Source organism: Pan troglodytes, chromosome 15 (assembly GCF_028858775.2).
Source record: "Pan troglodytes isolate AG18354 chromosome 15, NHGRI_mPanTro3-v2.0_pri, whole genome shotgun sequence".
NCBI lineage: Eukaryota > Metazoa > Chordata > Mammalia > Primates > Hominidae > Pan > Pan troglodytes.
In genome coordinates, this window is record NC_072413.2 from 26,963,434 (window position 1) to 26,989,365 (window position 25,932).

The 25,932-nt window shown below is 34.7% G+C and overlaps 1 long non-coding RNA gene across 2 annotated transcripts in view; it reads right to left on the bottom strand.

The window, feature by feature from the left end:
- Nucleotides 1-11,291: 11,291 nt before the first annotated feature.
- The window catches only part of LOC107968132 (uncharacterized), a 39,029-nt gene continuing 24,388 nt past the window's right edge, over nucleotides 11,292-25,932 (bottom strand). For both annotated transcript variants that reach the window (XR_001709073.4, XR_001709074.4), the window contains exons 3-4: nucleotides 14,102-14,256; nucleotides 11,292-13,951 (exon numbers count right to left, since the gene is read on the bottom strand). This is a non-coding gene — a long non-coding RNA (uncharacterized LOC107968132). The remainder of the gene's footprint in view (nucleotides 13,952-14,101; nucleotides 14,257-25,932) is intronic.

The following is a 25,932-nucleotide window of genomic DNA, read 5'->3' on the forward strand; positions in this document are numbered from 1 at the left end:
AATTGAAAGGTTCCTAAGGCCTCCCCAGCCATGCTACCTGTACAGACCATGGAATGGTGAACCAATTCAACTTCTTTTGTTTATAAATTACCCAGTTGCAGGTATTTCCTTGTAGCAGTGAGAATGGACTAATACAATCAATAACAAGAGGAACATTCAAAATTGTACAAATACATGGAAATTGAACAACATGAACTCTTAAAATACCTTAACACAAATGAAAATAGAAACATAACATACTGAAAGCCCTCAGACACAGCAAAAGGAGTACTATGAGGCAAGTTTATAGCAATAAATGTCTTCATCAAAAAACTAGAAAGATTTCAAACAAACAACCTAACGATGCACCTCAAGGAACTAAAAAAACAAGAAGAGACCAAACCCAAAATTAGTGGAGGGAAAGAAATAATAAAGATCGGAGCCAATATATGCACAATTGATACTAAAAAATACAAAAGATGAATAAAATATGGAAAATATATATCATGCAAACACTACCAAATGAAATGAGTTACTACATTTTACCAGAAATGTAGACTTCTGAACATATAATATTTTAGGGGAGAAATACAGACATTATATGATGATAAAGGGATTAATTCAACAAAAAAATGACAAATTTCACAGTGTATCACACAAAGCAGAGCTTTGCTATTTTCTTAAAGAGGGCTGTAGAACTGAAAGAATAGAAAACATCCACGAGAAAACACCAATACTCCTCTCTAGGCCGGGCGCGGTGGCTCATGCCTGTAATTCCCAGCACTTTGGGAGGGCGAGGGGGGCGGATGACGAGGTCAGGAGATCGAGACCATCCTGGCTAACACAGTGAAACCCCGTCTCTACTAAAAATACAAAAAATTAGCCGGGCGTGGTGGCGGGCTCCTGTAGTCCCAACTACTTGGGAGGCTGAGGCAGGAGAATGGCGTGAACCCGGGAGGCGGAGCTTGCAGTGAGCGCTGAGATCACACCACTACACTGCAGCCTGGGGGACAAAGAGAGACTCCGTCTCAAAAAAAAAAAAAAAAAAAAAAAAAAAAAACTCCTCTCTCAGTGATAGATAACATAAGCAGACAGAAAATTAACTAGGATACAAAAGACTGGAACAACAATATTGTAACCCGGATTTAATTGAGGTTCAAGTGCACATGGAACTCTACTAAGGTAGAATATATTGTGGACTATAAAACAAGTCTTAACAAATTTAATAGAATTGAAAACATGCAAAATATGTTCTAAATTCACAAAAATTAAGATAAAGATAAATAACAAAATATACCATTAAATATCCACAAATACTTGAAAATTAAATAGCATTTTGAAATAATCCATAAAAACACAAGAAAAAGAAAATATTTTTAAATACATGGAAATGAAAATACAACATATCAACATTTGTGTGATGAAGTTAAGAGAAAGTTTATGGAACGTTTTTATAGTGTTAAATGATTTTATAAGAAAATAAGAATTCCAAATCAATAATCAAAGTGTCTCCTAATAAAAACAATGAAATAAGAACAAATTAAATTCAACATAGGCAGAAGAGAACACTATCAACATGCTCAGAAATCAGTTAAGTAGAATATATAAAACAATATGTAAAAATGAACCAAAAATGATCTTTGAATAAAATGATACAATTGATAAAGACGTAACCACTCTTTAGAGGGAGAAGAAAATAGAGAGCGAGAGGACAAATTACTAACAGCAGCAATGAAAGAGGAGACATAAATACAGGTAAATTTGATAATGTAAAAATGGAATCCTCGAAAGATACAAACTAAACAAAAGACCACATGCATCATGATTCCATTATATGACATTCTGGGAAAGAAAAGTATAGGGACAAAATTATAGCAGTTGCCAGGGCTTTATATTTTGGGAAAATGATTAACAACAAAGTTAATCGCTTTGGACTGATGAAAATATTCTACATCTAGACTTTGGTTGTGGTTTATATGAGAGTATAGATAAAATTACAGTACATCTGAAAATGGTGACTTAAATAAAAAATCCAACGAAAATGCACTGTCATGTCTAGATGTGATACTTGGAACAGTGGAAACCATCCTGCCATTCTAACGGAAACACATCTGAGAAATGTAGTTACATCCAAAGACGAGAGAACTAAATGGGAGGAAGAGTCTGGGTTGTTGATATTTTTGATGCAATTAATTAGCCAACCCTGGAGCTGGTTGGAGCTACTCTTCCCAAGGACTCCTTAATATACGCCATAATAGGTCAGGCACAGTGTCTCACACCTGTAATCCCAGCACTTTGGGAGGCCGAGGGGGGAGGATCACCTGAGGTCGGGAGTTTGAGACCAGTCTCACCAACATAGAGAAACCCCATCTCTACTAAAAATACGAAATTAGCCAGGCGTGGTGGTGCATGCCTGTAATCCCAGCTACTCAGGAGGCTGAGGCAGGAGAATTGCTTGAACTCAGGAGGCAGAGGTTGTGGTGAACCAAGATCATGCCATTGCACTCCAGCCTGGGCAACAAGAGCGAAACTCCATCTCAAAAAAAAGAAAAAAAAATATGCCATAATAAATTTCCCTAATTCTAAAATATGTATCTAATCAAACTTAGAGAGCATATATTAAAATATTGCTTACACAGGAATGATTTTGCCATCATAATTTGAATGAAGAACAAGTACATTTACATGTAGCCAAGAATACATAAGTAAAAACTATTGTGTGGTTACCATGTGTTTCTGCTTTTCTGTCAATACTCATTTTAATTTCTAAGAAGATAAATTTCAAATAACAAAAGATTATTTATTGATTGCTTCAGCTTAGAATTAGCCTACCTTAAAATTAACTATGAATTTTGGAATTATATTTTAAGTTCAAATAACAGCACAATAAAGCCATGTGGATGTTATTAATTTATTAGATAAAAATAATACTCTAAGATTTTACTCTGGTGATGCAATTGAAATAATATTGTAAGTTAATGTAATTGGCAGCATTGCCCAAAGTTTAAAAGGACTATTACTTTAAACAAAGACAGTGTCTGACATTTATTTCAGATGAAAACAAATATTTACATTATTTTTCCTTTCTTTACATGTAAATAGCCTTAAATGTTCTTAAATGTAATTACATGTATACATGTAAATATATATCTATATTTGTATGATATTATTATATTTGTATGTATACATTTATATACATATGTTTGTAGGATATTTGTTATAAGGCATTGGCTCACATGGTTAAGGAGGCTGAGAAGTCTCATGATTCTACCGTCTGAAAGCTGGAGACCCAGGAAAGAGGAAAGCTAGTGTTACAGTTCTGGGAACCATAGGGCTCATGATGTTGGTCCCAGTGTAGGGCAGGAAGAGACTGATTGATATTTCAGCTGAAGCAGTCAGGTAGAGATACGAATTTCCCCTTGCCTTTGCCTATTGTTCTAGTCAGGCTATCAACAGATTGAATGTACATGCGTGTGTGGATTGGATGTGTGTGTGTGTGTGTGTGTGTATCTGTATGGGACATAGGTAAAGATATAGATATATCCTATTGGTTCTGTTTCCCTAGGGAACCCCAACTGACACAAAGACTAACTAATAAATGTAGAAGAAATGACAGAACTAGAAAATCAGAAATAAATAACCAACATAGCATTATTAACTCAGCCCAGAAACATCTTTATCAGATAGTCTACAAAAATAGCTATCAAGTTCTTTTTCCCTGTACACAATGCTATTTCTCACATCAAGATGTGAACTAAATATAACTTGTTTTACAGACAGAATACACTGGAAGTAATGTTCTGGTACAAAAAGTAATGCTCTGGTATAAGAAGCCTTGCAGTTTCCACCTCAGTTTCTTGGAATGGACACTCAGAACTCCCCTTCTCTCTCTTGCTCTTCCTTTCTCTCTTCTCTATTCCTCTGTCTCAGAATTTAGGCACATGATATAAGAAGCTTAAGTTACGTGGAGAGGCTATGGTTGAAGACCTCTGGCAGCCCCAGGTGAGCTTTCAGCCAACAGTCAGACCAGTCCGACTCAACTTTAGATCTGTATATGTCAGTGAGCACCTTGTACATTCAGCCAAGACAAGTCTTCTGATGACTCAGGCCAACTTTCACTTGATTTCAGTATTATGAGAGGCCAAAAAGGAATGATTTAACTCACCCCACTCAACCCAACAGACCTGTGCAATAAGAATAACACAGCACCACTCTAATCTATCAAAAATGCATAACCTGAATCCAATTATATTGAAAAATGAGACAAACCTAAATTTAGAGATATTCTATTAAATAATTGACATAAAATTTTCAAAATGTAGAAGTTATGAAAGTCTAGGGAAGACTGAGAGACTGAGTTTGAAGAAGATTAAAAAATAACATATGATACCAGCAATGAACAAATGGAATTGGAAATTAGAATTGCAGTATCATTTATATTAGCACCAAAAAATGAAATTCTTTGGTAAATCCAACAAAGTTTGTACAAGATCTATATAAAGGGAAACTATAAATCTCTGATGAAAGAAATCAAAGGAGAACTAAATAAATGGAGAGATGTTGCATGTTTATGAATAGAAGCATCAATATTGTCAAGATGCCAGTTCTCAAAATTATCTGTACATTAAATGCAGTTTTAATTGAAATCCCAGAAAGGTATTTCGTGAATATCAACAAACTGATTCTAAGGTTTATATGGAGAAACAAAGGCTCCAGAAGAGCCAACACAATATAGACAAAAAGAAACAAAACTGGAGGATTAACACTACCTAACTTCCAGACTTACTGTACAGTTATTGTGATCCAGACAGTATGGTATTAGAAAAAAAAAGAGACAAACAGACCAAGAGAATAGAATAGAAAGCCCAGAAATAGGCCCATATAAATACAGTCAACTGATCTTTGACAAAGAGGCAAAGGTAATACAATGAAAAAAATATAGGTTTAAAACAAATGGTATGGGCACAAACTGGACATTCACATGTTAAAAACAAATAAATCTAAACACAGACATTATACTCTTTACAAAAATTAATTCCAAATGGATCACAGACCTAAATTGTAAAATGCAAAACTATAAAACCCTAGAAGAAAATACAGAAGAAAATCCAGATGACTTTGGGGGTGGTGATGATTTTTTAGATACAAAATCAAAAGTGTGATTTTATGAAGAAAATAATAAATAAACTGCACCTCATTAAAATTAAAAGAATCTGTTGTGCAGAAGACAAAGTCAGCAGAGTGAGATGACAAGCCACAGACTGGGAGAAAATATTTGCAAAAGACTTATTTGGTAAAGGACGGTTACCCAAAGCTCAATAGTAAGAAAGCAAAAAACCTAATTTTAAAAAATGGGCAAAAGACCTGAACAGACACCTCACCAAAGAAGATATAGGTGGAAAATAATCATATGAAATGATACATTATTAGGGAACTGCAAATTAAAACACCACTGAGATACCACTACACATCTATTGGAATGGTGAAAATCCAAAATACCAACAACACAAATGTTGGTGAGAACAAAGCGCTACAGGAATTCTCATTTGTTGCTGGTGGGAATGTGAAATCATGCAGCCACTTTGGAAGACAGCTTGGCAATTTCTCACAAAATTAAACATACTCTTACCATATGATTCAGCAATTGCACTCCTTTGTGTCTATCCAAATGAGTTGGAAATGCATGTATACACGAAATCTTGAACACAGATTACAGCCACTTCATTCATAATTGACAAAACTAGGAGGCAATCAAGATGTCCTTTAGCGAGTGAATCAATATATAAACTAGAGTGCATGCAGACAATGGAATATTATTCAACACTAAAAAGAAATGAGCTATCAAACCATGAAAAGACATGGAGGATACTTAAATACATATTACTAAGGGGAAAAAAAGCCATTATGAAATGGCTACGTACTATGTAATTCAAACTAAGTAACATTCTGGACAAGCCAAAACTGTGGAGACAGTAAAAAGATCAGTGGGTGCCAGAGGTTAGGTGGGAGGGGAGGAGGAATAGATGGAGAACAGATTTTTGTGGGCGGTGAAGCTATTCTGTATGATATTACAAAGGTGGACACATGTCATTATACATTTGTCAAATATCGTAGATTTCGCAGTACCAAGAGTGAACTTTAAGATGAACTATGGACTTTGAGTATCAATGCAGGTTTATTGATTATAACAAACGCATCACTGTGTTGCAGGATCTCAACAGTTGTAGCACAGGAGATTATGGGGGGAGGATGAAGGTACTTGATAATTCTGTACATTATGTTCAATTTTGCTGTGAAGCTAAAACTACTCTAAAAACAAAACTATTTAATTTTTTAAAGTGACAGTTAAATGAAATATACAATCTGTCATTGAACTTTTTGTTACTGACATTGGCAAAAAAATTGGAACTACAAATTAGATGATAGTGATGTTTCAATGGTTTTTTAAAATTTTTTCATTACTGTGTTGGTAGAAGAATGTCTTTGTAAGGATTACAGAATGAAGTATTTGGGAATGATGGGGCATAGCATTGATAATTCACTTTAAGTGGTTTAGATAAAACATCACTTATACTGGTCTTGCAACTTTTCTATACACTCAGACTTATTTCAGAATAAAACTTACTTTTAGCATTTTAAAAAGTAGAAAATGAAATATTCCTTAAGGCAACACTCTAGCCTAGTCTAATATTGTATAGACATCAGATAAAATATAAGGAGGCAACACAGCCAGAAATTTTGCAAAAATTTTAAAACATTAGCCAGGCATAGTGCACGCTACTGTAGTCCCAGCTACTTGGGAGGCTGAGGTGGGATGATCATTTGAGCCAGGGAGGTCAAAGTTGCAGTGAGATACGATCATGCAAGTGCACTCCAGCCTGGGCAACAGAGTGAGATCCTGTCTCAAAAAAAAAAAAGAAAAGAAAAGAAAAGAAAGAAAGAAAGAAAAAGTTGGGGGTGGGTCATATAACCTGGAAAAATGTCTCCGACAAAAAAGGTTATTTTTTCTTTAAATAATTCAAATAAAAATATTGTTAATGATGTAGTGTTTAGGCTAATATGCTGCATTCTTGTTGTTTGTTTTGTTGTTATGGTTAATAATTTGACCATACATTACATATATTCTTTTGTATGTATCAGATATTACATTGAAAAAAATCTGGGATATGTCCCTCTAAAGTACGCACTGTATTATATAAACATAAGAATAAAGAATCTCAGACAAAATTAATTGGCAGCATCCTCCAGTAAAACACAATTAATGGTTTTAACTTTTAAAACCACATCAAGTTTCCCTAGTTTTTTGTTCAAGTTGTTCAGTTTAGAGCTTATGAAGTTACAATTTCTTCAAAAAGGGTAAACAAATATACTAGCTTTTTTACTATAAAAGAAAAATAACTAATTACCAGTGGCATCTGAAAAATGAACAAAAAATACTTGGAAAATAAGTGGTGTCAGTGTTTAATAGCCAATATGAAATTTAAGTACATGCACAATGTAGAAGCAAAAAGAAGAGCAGAAATTTTTAAAAATAATTTGATATTTCCCAAAAAAGCAAAAAGGATTTATCAACTGAAATGCGACTTTTTTTTTGAATTGCCACATGTTTCTTTTATCATTAGTACTGATTTAAATAATTGGAATGTGAAAATAATAAGAACAAGTCATTTTGTTAACTATTGTGTCTTCAGTGCCTAGAAGAGTGCCTGAGCAAATATTCAAAAACATATTTTGATTGAATAAATAAATGCATCACATTTATTATCTGGGGATGAGGGACCATAATCTTTTTGCTACTTAGGGTACCTAGATAATCACAATCCAGGCCTGGCCACCAAAATATACTGTACTCCATTTCAAGCCTCAATTTTAAAAAAATCTGAAATGGTCTTCTTTTTTATTTACAAAATTAACATTTAGGTAGGTGAAAAATAATTCCACTTTTCATGGACCTTACTCAATAGTATTTCCATCTTTGTTCTTTCACAAGTTAAGCATTAGGGCTTACAGAGACAGGAACCAGAAAGATGTGAAGTTGATATGTTCATTCCTGCCACATAGATCAAGCATAGTATGATTGTCTTTAAAGAAAAGAAATGTAAGTTACAAGGTGCTGAGGCAGTAAGGAATTGTGGGAAGAGGGGAGAGGGACAAAGAGGCAGGAGATTTTTAATCATAGGCTTTAATTTAAATCAGAAATTTCTGCTGAGAATTCCTTTGATAATTGCTTTTAATTTCTCTATCATTTGTCTTTTATGTTTTTAGCTATGTTCATTATGGGTAAGATTTTAAATTTAAAATAATTGTGCATACTGAATTCTCTATTGCTTCAATTTTCATTTCATTACATGCCTTTAATATTATAATGAACAACGTATTCTGATGCATCCAGTTATTAAGGAACATTTGACTAGTCAAATACAACTTTAGAAACCTTAGGTTCTATTATTTTGGTGTTCTATTTTAATGCATTCTTACAGTTTTTTATTATTTTTATTATACCAGTTTTCAGATCTAATTAACTCTGCCAGCACAATAGCTTGTTAAAATGCTTTGAGACAGTAAACAGTAGAAATATATCCTGTATATATATACACAAATGGTTTGATTATTTTAAGTAAAGTGATTGGATGTTAATTGCTTGCAATGGGTAAATTCATTCAAAACAGTTAAGTCTTCTGTGTTTATTAAAAAACTACAAAATCAAAATAAGAATGTTGGAAGCTCCATATGATGCTACTCCATTCCTAAAATTATTCAACAACAAGCAATGTATTTTATATTGTACTCAGAAGGATTGTAATCCAATTTCTAGTAAAAAAAAAAAAAATCAGGCCTTGTGGTGTCTCACACCTGTAATCCCAGCGTTTCAGAGGCCAAGATGGAAAAATTGCTTGAGGCAGGAGTTCAAGACTAGCCTGGGCAACATAGTAAGACCCCATCTCTACAATTTTTTTTTAATAGCAATGCATAGTGGCATGCACCTGTCGTCCCAGCTACTTGGGAGTTTAAGCGGGAGGATTGGTTGAGCCCAGAAGTTTGAGACTTCAGTGAGTTATGCTCGTACCACTGCACTCCAGACTGGGCAACAGAGCAAGATTTCATCTAAAAGAAAATCAAAAAACAACAGAAAATCATGTTTTATTTCTAGATAATTTATTGATATTGGTTATCTACTGCATTAGGATATAAGTTCAGCCTAAATTTAAAATGGCTTATACAAGATAGACATAATTATGTAGGCTGATACACTAGGTCTTCTGTTTAAAACTTACCAGGTATCTAGGCTCCTTATTGTTGTTTCTTTCTACCAGCCCTAAAGTGTCACACCTTTCCTTTGAAAGCATTGGCTGGAAGTTGTACACATTACTTTCGTTTATATTCCCATGAACAGACCTTGATCATATGGCTACACCTAGTTCTAAGGGAGGCTGCCAAGTAGTCTATATGCAGAACAGCCATGGCCCAAATAAAGATCGTGAGAATAAGGAGCAATCTCTGCCATAAGAAATGAATGCAATAAAAGCTCACAAATGTATAAAATTACAATCCATGTAGAAGTCCATTTCACAGCTATATAATTAAGAATTTAGAGCCTCTATGTTAAGGAGTCATAACTGAATTCCAAAAGGGAAGTAATAGAGAACATTTGAATTTTTTTCAATATGACTTTGAATATTTTACAAAGTAATACAAGTTCAGTGGAGCCAAACTTTACTAGAACATGCTACATGCATAATTTATCATTAAAAACAGAGGTTTCATTTACTTACACTCTTTCCTGTGTTGGGCATTGATGATTACCCAGTATTCTTTCTTCCTTTTTGCTCTTCCCTTTCCTAAATAACTCCAACTTAATTCACCTATACACATGAGAAGCCTCCCTGCCACATACACACACACACACACACACACACACACACACACACACACACTGGGCAAACACAAAGCCATCTCACATGAGAAAGAAACCAGCCTTTGTATAAACTGTTGTTGCAGACAGCAGAGTAGAGAGGCTGAAAGAACTGGAATGCTCGATGACAAGGTTAAGCTGCTGAATCAACTCACCTTGATGCCATCTCTGGAAGATAATAAATTTTCAATCACTTGCTTCACAAACATTCTAACTGATATGTACATATTCTAGATAACTTTTTTCATTACTTTCAGGAACACTGAACAATATGACTTCTAGAGTTCAGATAAGCTATATTTACAACTCTGAAATGCAAAATTTTCAAAAAAAAAATCAAAATTTCATGAAACAATCCCATATACATTTTGAATGAGTTTGGATAAGACTAACGTGATACAACTTAAGTTTAAGATTGAGCAAATCAAAATATTTTAATTTTTAAAATATAGGTTTCATTAAGAATTCACTAAAACCCACATAATTCCTCATCTAATAATGTAAGAGTGTGACTCTCTGAAGTTCAGTTGAGTACAAAATCAATGGCAGATGCTTGTTTTTCCAGCCCTAGGGAACTGCTAATATGTGTTCTCCTGCTAATATGTGTCTACTAACACATTTTTAAGACTTTTTTTTTCCTTTTTGCAGCAGCTGCAGCAGCAGCAGTAGTAGCAGCAGGCTTATCTTTTCCATAAGAAGAATCTCGGAAGCTTATCTATTTTCACCAGGGCAGAAGTACTGCATTTTTCAAATGGAACTTCAAATGTTCTCACTTCGCAACAGAAATTATTCTTAAAAGGTCTTGAAATAGATAGATTCCATTGTAAACAAGCTGTTATTTCCCTTACTTAAAGAAGAAACCATTGTACACCATTTGACTGATTTTTTTCAACTTTCTTCCTTTCATTTCATTCTTATTCTTGATTTGATTATAATTTATTATATTTTATATCACAAGATATAAAAATTGTCAGTGTTAAGTTTTTAAAAACAGTAAAAGGGAAAGATGTTTAAAACCTCTGAATAAAAAATGAAGTAATATTAATGTGATTCAATGTCAATTGCTTGAGTAAAACAGATGATCCAATCATTTATAAACAAAATATATTTTGAGTTAAAATAATTCTAACAGAACAAAATAAGGCCTCCTAAAGGAATGTATAGAGACATGTATTGGCTACTTATAATTTCAGGGAGTACATACAGAGTATTTCTCAACTCATGGCAATTCATTAGAAATGGGTTCCCTACATATTAAATACTAAATGCTAAAAAAGCATTCATACATTCTATTTAATAGCACAAAGGCCAGCAAATCATACAAATGATTAAAACAAAATAAAAATTTGATATTACAGCTTTTCATTTCACAAAGCATAGAGAAATAGAAACTGCGGATGATAAATGAGAAAATTATGCGTCTTGTTTGAACATATGGAAAGGTTAACTTTTTCTTTATTAAAGTTGTAAATAAATAAAGACTATTAATACATTTCAAATAAATTAGTAGTGTTTTCCAAAATCATCACAATAAGATACCAATAATAAGCAGCTGGTTAAAAGCATAAAACCAGAATGCCAGGGTTCAAACCTTGGCTCTACCATTTATTGACTGTGTGCCTTTAGTCAAATTAATGAACGTCTCTAGACCTCAGCTTCCTCACCTGCAAGAAGGAATGATGATAATAATAGTAGATAGTTCATGGGGCTGTTACAGGGATTAAAGAATAGATATAGGTAAGTATGTAGGAAACTATATGTGCTCAAAAAATTATTAGTAACTTTATATGCATAAATTTTTTAATTCACTCTCTATATATAACAATGATCAATTAAAAGCATACTTCCATGTTTTCTGTTTCAACTTTTAACAGTCATACAAATATATAATGATAAATAATTCTTTTAGAATGACTGTTAAAAATAAAATTTAAAACTTCAGTCTGTTTTCTTACCTGTCTAAATGCTTATTTCTCCAGCTATATGTTTTTAAAGTAATGATTACGCTAGTGATATTCATGAAGTATAAATGCAGTTCAACTAGGTGAAAATCTTTTTGAATACATTTATTACATTTAATATATGTAAGCCACTTACTTGGCCCTTCATAAAAAAATAATGCTTACTATTTTCAACCAGTATATGGGTCAGATTGTTTTTAGACAACTATTTCTCTTTGAATTAAATAAGCAGAGAATTCATTTGCATTTGTGACTTAATTACATTTATTCTGCTCCCAAAATTATAAGTGTTAACTTGCTGCAGTATGTCCACACGAGATATTTTACAACCCATTTGGAAGTCAAATATTTTTTCACAATCAACAAACATTTACTGCATGCCAGTCAGATTTAGGACATCTCTTGGGCTCCAATCAAATTATCCAAAGAACTCAGAACTGAAAGAACATCAGAACATGTTGGACAACTCTCTTCCTTCATAGGTGAAGAAATTGATGTACACAAAATGACTTAAATGCAGGGAAGAGCCAAGATTACTGAATCTAGTCAGGGAGATAATTCAGATTGCAGGCAGATGCTTGGTGTTTTCAGGGTCCCTGTCTTTAAGTTATGGCCAAGTTACTAGAAAACTGGCCTCTCTGTAGAACAGTTAATAGATTTGATTTTAAAGGCATTGTTACAGCCTTTTATAAAGTTGTATTGAAACCTGCAGAAGGTCATGTCTTCAATTCCACTAAAGATTACAGCACTATTAATAGACAAAAAAAGAAAATTGGTGATATCCATAGCCCTTTCTAAAGTTTGTGATGGAATCATTATGTTATCCTGATTAAAAAAAAATTGCTCTCCTTTGGTCAATCTGCCCCAGCTATTATCTGAGAACATCTAATCAAAAAGTGCTGGGCGACATGTTCTAACAAGAAAAGATGCAGTTGTGAGTTATTAACTGTTGGTTGACCCTTTATTTACAGTAAGGAAAAAAACAAACTGCAGTAAGATATTCTTTGCAATAAGATATCCTTGAATTCAGGCATATTTCTTGGGCACTGGCAATTTTAAACTTTTAATCAATAAGGATATTTGTATAATCTATCTTCATTTTACTTTATGCTCATTGACAATTAGAGAACAATATTTTCATAAGAGCAAAGAAAAGACTTATTATTCTACCTAATGAATATATCTGTGTAGATGTCAAACCCTAGAATTCTATAGGAAATTTTACTTATTTTTTCCATTCCTTTTTTAATTAAAATTTCTGATTAATTGCCTTAATCTCCAATTCTCTTTGTTGATATAAATTCAACCACAGAATAAGCAGAAATTTAGGAGTACTGCAAATGAAGAGAATTTCCATGCCTCCTTGACTCCAATTTGACAAAACGGTTTTTTTTTATATTTCTTAAGATCTACTTATATCAATCCAATTATTAAAAATAACATGGACACCTAAATACAAATTTGGCAAAATATTTATATTCAAATAATCTTAATATGAACATAATTATTTTGTTACTCTCTCTTCTTTTGCCACACTAGAAGGATAGTATACCATTCCCATCTCTCACAGCACATTTTAAAGATTAAGCTCTCCGGTGCAAAAAAAAAGGTAATATCTTTGGTGGTAATAATTCAGATTCTAGTTTCAATGAGTATCAATGTCAAATATGAAAAAATAATAGAAGGAAGGTGGAGTTTAAGACAGGATGTGGAGTTCATTCCTCTGAACATGAAATAAGAAGGGTCTAAGGAGGACCCAGAGCAGTAGGAAACTTGCTGCTTATTCCTGACAGAATTCCTGAAGGAAAGACCCTGAAATTGAAGAGAAGAATGGCTGTGTGGTCCAACTGAGAAGGTTGGACTAAAGGCACAAATCAGCCAAACTGAGTTGATTGCTGGATTGACCATTGTTCTTTGGCCTAAGAATAACACAGAAGCAGCAATAAGCTGATAGACCTGAAGGAGCCATTCTCTCTGGCATTCAGTATTCACAGACGATTAATGGCTTGAAATTCTCCTACCTTCAAACTATGGCACAATCCTCATTGAGGCTTGGGAAGAAGTTTTGTTTCATCGTTCACTGGCTGTTCAGGCTGTGCTGCAGGACAGAATATTACATGAGTGTAGCCAATGTTAAAAGGAGGTAAATGCCACCCAGGGGGTGACAAAAAACTGTGTATGATTCAAGGTCTCTGAGAACAAACAACACACACTCCCACCGGGTTCAAGAAGTGCAGCATCTACTCACAGTAAAAGAGGAAAGAGTGCACTAAATCCATCCCTTTGTAATGCATCTGTCTCTCACGGCTAGCAGACTCACGCCACAGCCCTCATGGGCAGTGTGGCTTTATATACCCCACTTGGTGCTGCAGTGGAAGGACCTCGACCTCTCCTCTATGGTATCTGAAAAAAAATTGTGGGGAGAGGACATGTCTGAGGACTATTGAAACACCCACTTAAGCAGAACAAAGAACTACACATTGATTCTGAAACAGCAAAAGATATTCCCACATAAGGCCATAAGCCCAGTACTTCCTGTGTGGGCCCCCTTACCTACTGGTAAGGAAGGGTTCCATGCCCATTCTTATGTGGCCCAGTGGGAGTGAAAAGACAGCACACAGGAGAATGTCTTTCCCAAAAAGCTTCAAAAAGCATAGCTTTTGAATTGATATGCCATCATCAATTTAGCTCTTCTTCTGAATAAATTTGATGTCTCCTGCTGAAGTTGAAACCTAAACACACATTCGGAGATAGCTGAAACCAGTAACGAAATAGTTTCCCTCTCTAGTGTTTTCATTCTGGTATTTGCTTTTACTCCTTCTTCTTTACAATCAGCTTCCCCAATTAAAATTTAAAATCCATTCTATTTTCCTAAATATCTTTAACCAGTGTCTGTTCAAAGTGCATGACTAACCTTTATTTAAATGTGATGACCATCTACCTCTATTTTACTTCTTTCACAAACTTCTCTACATCTTCACTGCTTCTACTTCCACTACTTTTACAGTCACTTTTACTTCTCACTAGTTCTCCTTGACATTCTGAAATCTGCTTCGGTTGATGTCGATGGAAGCTAATATGTCAAAAAAGACGTATTTGTACAAAAAGGCCACTGATTACATACACCCACATATCCTAAGAATGCTTTGCTTATTATCAGTGACTCTTTATAACTATCTCTTTTTCTCATTCTTCCTTCGTCATCCTGTTTCTGCTAACCTGTTGATTTTCAAAATGTGTGTGGACACACACACAGCTACACACCTAGACACACACACAGCTGTGTACCTAGACATACACATACACACACATCGAACCAGTTCATCCATTTTGACTTAGTGATTTACTGGGACTATTTTTATATAAAAAATTTTCAAGACTAATCGTGAATCATAAGTGTCTCTAAACTTATAGGTGCACAAGCTCACACAATTTTATAGCCATCTAAGCTAATTGCTTGATAGACTGAATTCAGAAAATAAATGGTTAAAATGCTGGTAGTTTAAAAATAGTTTTTTTTACTTTATTCTAGGCTATAATGATTATTTGGAGAGCCTACCTATGCTGGTGGCAGTTACTAGTTATCAATAATTAAGCCCCTTTGGGCTATAAGGGATTAACCACTTCTTAACTTCCCCTGAATCATTTATCTTGAACTCTTTTGCTCTACGTTTCCTTTCAGAAAAAAAAAAAAAAGTTCTCTTTCTATCACAGAGCAATATTAATCACATAAGAATAGAAAATCTTCTCATTAAAGCTCTGAAGCTCATTAGAGAAGTTTAAGTTATTCTAACAGTTCTCTGATATTGTTGTATCCATGTAATGAAGAGCACTGACTTCCTTGCCAGTTAATTGTCTTGTAGGAGCTGACCTAAAAACTGAAGTACATGTTCTATGCTGTGAGGAGGATAGAGTTTTAGCTGATTTTATTAAAGCAATTAATTAAAAATTTATCTGCCAAAATACTATTCTTCTCTTAGTGCTGTTACATTAGCACATACTTGTAAGCATGTTACATATATGCTCCGTTTTAATACAACTGATGTGTTTCTGAAAAGTCAGGGGATGGAACTAATCTGAAGTACAGAGATTTCAGACTAAAGGAAATCTACGTAAAATACTTTGTTGACTGAAGCATCCCGAGGTAAACAGCTATCCCTTAATGCGCGCTTTCTTGTAAAATCATTGTGGTAGCACAAAAATAATAATATTCTATAAAGCTGAAAGAATATCAGCAAGACAAAAGCTAGAATGTCAGAAAGGAAAGGAAGAAAGCAAAAAGGCAGAAGAAAGAGGACACACAGACTTGGCAATGTAAGGATAGGGACAGGGGAAAGAGAGAAACTCACCTTCAGAAAGCAAGCCCACCTAAAACTGATTAGCAAGGAATTTTGGAAGTCATCTGAAGCAATGGTGAGCAATGAAGGAAGCCATTTAAGAAAAGGAAAAAGACTCCCATATTATCTACAAAGTAGAATGTTTACAAATGAAAGATTTCCTCTCTTATGTAGTCCCTGAAGTAGAAAAGGTATTCATGACGCTGAGTATCAATTTTAAAGTTGCAGGTCTCTCAAACTAAATAGTAAATAGTATGACAAATGTTATTCATTTTTTACATTCCATGGGAACTGCTGGATTAAACAACCTAAACAAATATAATTTTCCACAAGCTTTTACTTTTCAGAGTTTACGTATGTTAGCATGTATCGTGAATCTTCAACAGAAAGATAAAGCATTTCTCGAATGTAAACCACATAAATTTTTGCTAAAATTATTTCCAGGTATTAAAGATCAGAGCACCAAAAATTACAAACAAAAATTGTACTTAAATATAAATTAAAATGATATGAAGCATAATGACATTAGGATAGTGGAAATAATTCTGTACAACAGCCTGATTAAATTTAATTTAAAATTTCAAGATTTTGAGTACTAGTGGGACTGGACATAAATGGCTGGTGTAGAATAAAATGTCTTTCTTGACAACGCTATGGAGAGGAGACAAAAGGTGCTATGTGCCAACTAGAAAAAGCAATAGTCTTTATTACTTCACGGGTTTCAAAGCATTAAGAAACATGCAAACAAATTAAATCTATAAGGCTATTTGATATCTTCAGATTAAAATTTATGGGAAGGTTATAGTCACAAGTTTCAATAAGCTAGAGCAGGAAAAATAATAGATAGAAAAGGCTTAAATCCCAAGATGTGCCAAACTTTTGTAGTTTGCTTAGCATATCCCAAAAATCAGGCACTTTATAAAATTTTCTGCATTATTTATAATGTATTATTGCTTCATAAAACACAGTTCAGTATCATGATATACAAGCTACATTATGAAAGCCTTAAACTTTGCAATTACCTAGACCAGATCCTATTTTAATGAACATGTGCCAATGTGATTTGTGATGTTAAGCCAGACTTCTTGTTAAAAACCCAGGTTTTGACTTACACAAATAATGGATAGTGAATTAAAATAAGGAAATTTGATAAGGAGCTAAGGGGTTCAGTTTTGACTATGTTGGTCTGGAGGTTCCTGTGGGACATTAAGATGGGGATTTTCAGTAAGCAGTTGAATGTTCACATCTGAAATTCAAAAATAAGTTGGTCTAAAGATAAATATTTAGAATTCATTAAGAATTTATGGTAACTGAAACGAAGGAAGTAGTGAAGATCAGTCAGATGGCCTGTTCAGATGGGCAGTATAGAGTGACATGAGAAGGCACTAAGACCAAAAAAAAAAGAAGAAAAAAAGAAAAAACCTGAAGAAGAAAAACTTATTTAATTCTTAGTCAGGGAAAGATAACAATTCTGGCTCACGCCTATAATCCCAGCACGATGGGAGGCCAAGGGGGGAGGATCACAAGGTCAGAAGATCGAGATCAGCCTGGACAACATGGTGAAACCCCATCTCTACTAAAAATACAAAAATTAGGCAGAGATGGTGGTGCATGCCTGTAGTCCCCAATACTCGGGAGGCTGAGGCAGGAGAATTGCTTGAACCCGGGAGGCGGAGGTTGCAGTGAGCTGAGATCATGCCACTGCACTCTGACCTGGTCAACAGAGCAAGAATCCATCTTGAAAAACAAAAAGAAAGAAAAAAAAGAAAAGAATTCTTTATAGAATAATGACTTAAAGCAGCCAGGCATAGTGCCGCGCACCTTTAGTCCCAGCTACTCAGGAGGCCGAGGCGGGAGGATTGTTTGAGCCCAGGAGTTTGAGTTCAGCTTAGGCAGCATAGCAAGACCCTATCTTTAAAAAAATGACTTAAAGCTTCTCTTATATGAAAGTGCAGCATATTATTGGCTTTCATTTCAAGTCCATTTTCTCAGTACTTACAAATAACATACACACACGTGACATACACAGACACACACAAATGCAGACTTTATAATTGTGGTTATGATGTAATAATATCATAATAGCAATAACTTTTATAGAATACATAATATGTGCCCAGCACTGTGCTGTTTTATATACAGTAAATGATTTAATCTTCATAATAGCCTGTTCCAGTTATTTTTTAACATGTAATAAACTACTTCAAAACTTGGTGTCTTAAAACAACAACCATTATTTTATGGTTAATGAAAGTGGGTCAAGAAATTGAGTTGGGTTATAATGGGTGATACTAGTTCTACACATGAAGTCAGCTGAGATCACCAGATGCTATTCACCTGGTGGATGGGCTGTTACAAAGGATACCAGGAGGCTTAACACACGTGTCTCATGCCTTGCCTGGAATGGCCAAAAAGTTTAGCTCAGCTAGTAATGTTAACCAGAGAATCCACGCATGGATCTCCAGCATGAGATCCCATGTCTCATGAGTCTCAGAGTAGTCAAACTTCTTATATGATGGCTAAAGGTTCAGAGTAATCAAACTTCTTATGTGGAGGCTAAAGGCTCCAACAGAAAGATTTTTAAGAGCAGCATTCAAAAAGAGATCAGCAAAAGCTTCAAAGCTTCATATGATCTAGCCTCAAAGGTCTCACAATATCACTTCCATTATTGTTTACTGGTTAAGAGTGTCACAAATGCCAGCCCAGACTCAAAGGGATGAATACTAGACTCCATCTTTCAAAAGGAAGAGTAGCAAAGTATTTATAGCAATCTATATTCTACCACAGAGCTCTATTAGGTATATATGAATATTATCTCTTTTTATAGATAAGAAAACTGAGTCCACTGTGGTTAACAAATTGTCAAGATCTGTTAGTCAATAGCTAAACCAGTATTTAAAGATGGCAATTCTAACTCCAGCGCCTTAGCTCTAAACTGCTGTTTTAGAAATGCTTGATTGTGCAGCTTATTCAAGGAGCTATTTCATTTGTTAATCACTAGATTCAATGTAATTAGTAAAACTATAAAATCTTTGATAACTTGAAAGATATAAAGTAATTTTTAAAAAATATTAATGTATACAGAGCACTCATAGACTTAGCAGAAAATACAAGACTTACTAACACATAGCCCTCAAGAAGTTTATAATTTAGTGGATGGCATGAGAGGTATAAACAGTACAAAATAATTAAAACAGTGTGTGACACAAGTGCTGTAAAATAACTATACAAGGTCAGAGATGGAAAACATCCGAATTTGCTCTAATCTTTATAGAATGTGCTCTCTGCCATGACTATCCTCACAATTCACCACTCAGCCACACAAACCCTGTGAGGTTCAACCTCAAATGCCATATCCTACTGGAGGCATTTCTGAATTGCCAAACTGTGTACAAGCACTCTCTCCTTTAAACCTCTATTGCACACCGTTTACATTTATCTCAGGGTACTCTTTTACCACCTTATACACACTTGCCCTTGTCTAATCTCTCCTCTGTTCTCCAGCTCATTTGGCTTACATTTGACTCTTGTTTAGCCTGTATCCTAAAGAAAAAGAATTAATAATTACTTACAAATTAAAATGACAAAGAGTTATTGGACATCCACTCAATACTTATTTACTGTCTACTATACGCAAGCACTAGAAAATAGCAACATTAATAAAATGGCCAAGCATTTACAGAGTTGACAATATAGTTAGCTATTAGATCTAAATCTAAACATTAAATTTCAAGGATTCACAGCAGTAGAGTTATTGGTAGTCATGATAATGTCTTAAATCAAATTTAAAGTATAAAAAAATGTACCTAATACATTTTCTTTTTTGGGGGAGGATGGAGTCTCACCCTGTCACCCAGGCTGGAGTGCAGTGGCGTGATCTCAGCTCACTGCAACTTCTGCCTCCCGGGTTGAAGCAATTCTCCTGCCTCAGCCTACCGAGTAGCTGGGACTACAGGTGCATGCCACCACACCCAGATAATTTTTGTATTTTTAGTAGAGACAGGGTTTCAGCATGTTGACCAGGAAGGTCTTGATCTCTTGACCTCATGATCCTCCCACCTCGGCCTCCCAAAGTGCTGGGATTACAGGAGTGAGCCACCACTCCCGGCCCCTAACACAAATTTTTAAACTTCATTCTTTACAACTTACAAGGACCTGAACATTCAACTAATCTTACAAGCAGGGCCTATTTTTTGTCCAAGTAGGGGTAAACCTCTTCCCTCATCATACAGCCATGTTGTTTGCAATTTTTTAAAAGGTAGAACTGGTGAGTAGAAAACTAAGTAGTAGCTCAAGGGCTGAAAATTAATGGTAACATTTGATTGCTAATAGCTTCAGAATATCAACAGTAGATCAATATCCTTATTAACACATATAACTTAAATCCTATTTTACTTATTGTTTGAATTTGTCACCACTACATTTTTCATTAAAGTGCCACGAATGAAAAAAATATATTTCCATTAAAATGTTTAGCACAGATTTATAAAAATTAAATTTCACTATTTCCAATTCATGATGATTTTGTTGATGCTGTCCTTTATTTAAATCAACAACAGTAATTTTCTAATTTGAAATAAAAACCAAAATATTCAGGGAATGATGTACATCTTTTGCACATAATACGCTTTTATAATGGTCATGATCAGCTCTATTTTTTCCTCTGTAAGCCAGCCAGAACTCAAAGTGACCTACAATGGAGAGAAAATTCACAAATTAAATTCATCTTTTAAACAAAAATCTTTTTGTGTTCATTTCCATAGTCAGTAGACCCTCTCACAGCCACCTCAAGGATTCTGCTAGCTCATTTTCAAAAATCTCAACAACAAATTCAGCCGGAACAAAATATAAAATGATTATAAAGTTTAAAAGGTTAATTTTTTCACAGATAATTGGGTTTTAGCAAGGTACAGCCTTAAGCCAAGATAAATAATTTCTAGTAGAGAAACTTAGACATCAGCTAGTAAGTGAGCATAGTAACAGGTGAAAAGGGCCTTTCTGGATCTGCTGGAGACTTGTGACATACAAAACCCGACATTACATCAAAACATAAGTTTGGTCCTAATAGAAAATTAGAAAATAATCACTATCCTACAAGAATGAACATTACTCTCTTTATTTTAAATATAGTATACCTAATATTAAATTGTAGTTGAAGAATTATTCATTAACAATAAAGGCAGCTTTGTTTAATTTCCCTAGTAAATTCCCTGTCAAAGTTATCTGTACAGGTTATTTCAAAAGAAGACACTTTATAAGCTATTTAGTAAGCAAAGCTTTTTGAATCTAATTCAAGAAAAGGGTAGATTAAAATGTATTCTGATCTACTAAGAATGTATTTTCCCTTGCAGAATTAGAGGTAGAATCTGGCCCTTTTCCTTCTAAGTGAAACTGACTAGAAACAGATTCACAAGGCATAGGTAAATCACAAGACAGCTTTAATATTGGTCCTATTTTCCCGAGACCAATAAGTTGAAGAAAATAAGAATGGAGAGACTCTTATCCAATAAAAGATTATTATTTTTCACAGTATAGGCAGGTGTAAAACACAGTCTACAGAAAAATAAGGGTGGTATTATTCCTCCAATTTAAGGGTCCATTCAGAAACCGTATCAATCTTTATCCTTTTCACAAAGAAAAGACTGCACATCATCAGGAAACTTGAATAGGGTCAACAAACAGCACAAACCATAAAGTGGAGAGTATTAGTTGTCTACCAAAAGATACTCTCCTTTTATTCCTGCATGCAGGACTAAATGGAATATTCCAGCCTCCTTTTCATAGTGGACTTCTTTTCTCCATGGAATTTAATGTGATAGGTGTCCCTTATGGACCTAAGTCTTAGGACCATGTGTATGCTTCCATGTTATCTTTCCCCTTGTCACCAGCTGGAATGGCAGCTGACCCTGTCTCTGCCATGCAGAAGATGACAGTCCTAGAGGATAATACTGCAATCAATGGAAAGAACCTTAATTCCTGAATAACTTCATGGAGCAGAATTGAACCATTCAATTTGGATTGTTATGTAAAGGACAAAACCAGTTCTATCTTCTTTAACTTACTGAATCATTGTTCCCTTTGTTACACCCTAATTCAGACTAATACTTCCTGTTAACTGAAACTGTCAAAGAAATACCATCATCAGTACTTCCTTTCATTATCCTTGATCAATATAGGCCTGGCTCCAACTGGGAGTGGCCCAACATTCATATCTCCAAGTATAAGCAATCTTTGAAAATGTACAGCTAACAGATATTCCTACCAATGTAGCCCAAACATGGTAGAACAGCAGTTGTACATAATTAGGTTTCATAATTCCACTTTATATAAAAATTTGGAAATCTCTTATTGCTTAGGGGCAGTCTGGTGACCAACTTTTTAAAAAATACTTATTAGAAAGTAACATGTAGCATTTTAAAAAATCATCTAGATCTTTTTCAACAGGAAAATATACATAACCAGTCTAGATTTTTTTATTTTATTTTAGGGTTCACGTGACATATAGGTGAATTGCTTCCAAACTAATTGATATTTCAGGAAATGCCTAGCTTTTCTTTAATAGAGTAAAATGTCTTTTATTACCCAATTCAAGCTAGCTTGAGATAATATTCTGAGAAGTAAAAATAATTTGAATTTATATCCAGTTATAAATGATTGGTTTCAGAAGTTTATCTGAAAACAGTTTTTAGTAGAGGATAGAGTGAGAGAAAAAGTAAAAATGAGACAGGTATTTCTTCAGATGAAATGGTATAATTTATCTACTATTCAATTTTGTTAGGATTGGTTGGCTCCACTGCAAATGAAATAGTAGTAAAAAGAAAAGAAATCAGCAGATAGTTGAAATAGCCAAAGAAGGGAGCAACACAGCATTGTTAACAGGAGATTCGTGATTACATCTACAGGCTAGAATTAGCTAAACATTGAGTATACATGGACACAAAGAAGGGAACAGCAGACACCAGTGCCTACTTGAGGGTGAGGTGAGAGGAGGAAGGTCGGAAAACTACCTATCGGGTCCCATGCTTATTACCAGGGTGATGAAATAATCTGTACACCAAACCCCCATGATACACAATTTATCTGTATAACAACTCCATATATGTACCCCTAAACCTAAAATGAAAGCTTTTTAAAAAATCAGCTTTATATGGAGGCAGTTAACCACCTTTTATGTTTTTTCTAGGACTTATGCAAGGAGCTCAGTTTCTTCCTATGAAATTTATCCCACTTGATCTTTGATAGCCGAAATTATTTTGTTAAACTGACAGTAATCCCGGATATTTAACATCTCTAAGCCAGTTTTCCCGTCTGTAAAATAACAAAAAATAACACCTACAATATAAATTCATTTTAGGGTTAAGAAAATTATATATGTGGACTGTCAACAAAATTCTTAGCATATATTGATAATTTTTTTGTTTTTCTTTTCATTCTTTTAACATTACATAAAATGTAAAGATTTTCAGATACTTCCTTTGCCTAAGCCAGATACCAAAATCCAACAAAATATTAATAAATACATTACACAATTACTACAAATGCATCAGCTTTGTTTTGCCAAATTTTCATTATTATAATAAAGGCTTAACATTTGAAGTATGCTTACAAATTTATGCCACAATCTTTAAAAGGTTTTACAGATGCAGAAAGTGAAATGCAGATTCATTAAGAAACTTGTCCAAGGTCACACAGCTGGTAAATTGAAGAGCTGGAGTTTTTACATAGGAAATCTAACTCCAGAGCTCATGGAGGTCAATTTTATTGTCATAATAGTCTATCTGGACATAAAATTGCACAGCCCTAATTCTATATCTGCTATCTCACAGTTCTTACAAAGATCCACTCGGCCGGGCGCGGTGGCTCACACCTGTAATCCCAGCACTTTGGGAGGCCAAGGCAGGCGGATCACGAGGTCAGAAGATCGAGACCATCCTGGCTAACACGGTGAAACCCCATCTCTACTAAAAATGCAAAAAGTTAGCTGGGCGTGGTGGCGGGCGCCTGTAGTCCCAGCTACTCACAAGGCTGAGGCAGGAGAATGGCATGAACCCGGGAGACAGAGCTGGCAGTGAGTGGAGATCGCGCCACTGCACTCCAGCGTGGGTGACAGAGTGAGAATCCGTCTCGGGAAAAAAAAAAAGAAAAAAAGAGATCCACTCTACAGCTGGATGTGGTGGTGCCCATCTGTAGTCCCAGTATTTGGGAGTGAGACTGTAGTGTGCTATGGTCATGCCTGTGAATAGCCACTGCACTCTACTAGGCAACAGAACCAGTACTCACCTATTAAGTAAATAAATAAAAGTCTGCTCTGAACCTACGTCTTTATAATCCCCTTATTACACACAGCCTTCTATTCACAATTATTTTTGTTTCATCAAAATATTGGCATTATTATGTTTATCAAATATTGCCACAGTTAATCTAAGAGTCAACTTTCTTAGGGTAAGTATAATAAAGGAGATGTTTTTGAAACTATTAAACTTCAGAACTGAAGGGAGTTAAAAACAAATCTGCAATTTTACTTTTTGCTTCTAAATTGGGCATTACCCTTAACCAATTAGAACAGATTAAACAGCAAGGATTTAAATCTCAGTTACTCTGCCAAGCCCATCATCTTACAAAATTAACTATTTAAATGATGCATTTTATGGACATCAGCTCCACAAAATTGTAAGAGAATAAAGTATTTTCTTATATTTTCTTAATGAACAGGGACATTTCATTAAGACAAAATATTGCCTTAATGAACAGGGACATAGTACATTAGGCAAAAGTAGACAGAGACTAGGCTTTAATTATAAGCTGTCCCGTATTTTATTTTAGCTTTTTTAGGATTATCATTCTATTATTTTCTGGATTTCATTACTCATTTTGAGAAGAAAGGTAACACTCTTATTTTGCCTTTATTTGCTTCTTTGAAGGTAATATATATTGTTTGATTATCTGTTGGCTGTTTTTAAGGTTGCTTTTTTCCATCTTTGGTTTTTGGAAGTTTTATTGTGATGTGACTACATGTGGTTTTCTCTGCCTTTATCCTATTTGGCGTTCTTAGCATTTCCTGTCTTCATATTTTTACTCAATTTTGGAAATTTATTCTGTAGTATCTCTATTATTTTTGCCTCATCTTCTCTCTGATCTTTCTGCTTTGGATCAGATCCTTATCACTAACATAAATTCTTTCAACAGGCTTCTAACTGTCCTCCTGGCCTCTAGTCCTTAAATATACCTTCTTTACAAGATCATACTATTTTCACAATTAGAACATTCAGTGCCTCTAAGATAAAAGTCCAGTGTCCTTAGTAGAGTGTATCTACAAGACCCTCCATGATATGACACCTAGAAATTATTTCAGCAGGCTAGGCACGGTGGCTCATGCCTGTAATCCCAACACTTTGGGAGACCAAGGAGGGTAGATCACTTGAGGACATGAGTTCAAGACCAGCCTGGACAACATGGTGAAACCCCATCTCTACTAAAAATCCAAAAATCCAAAAATTAAAAATTAGCTGGGCATGGTAGCGTGTGCCTGTACTCCTAGCTACCCTTGGGGGCTAAGCAGGAGAATCGCTTGAACCCAGGAGGCAGAGGTTGCAATGAGCTGAGATAGCACCACTGTACTCCAGCCTGAGTGACAGAGCGAGATTTGAGACTCCATCAAAAAAAAAAAAAAAAATAGCAAATTGTGGCCCTACTGTTTCTAGTTTGTTACTTTAACCCTAAAACAACCTGTTGCTGCTTATAG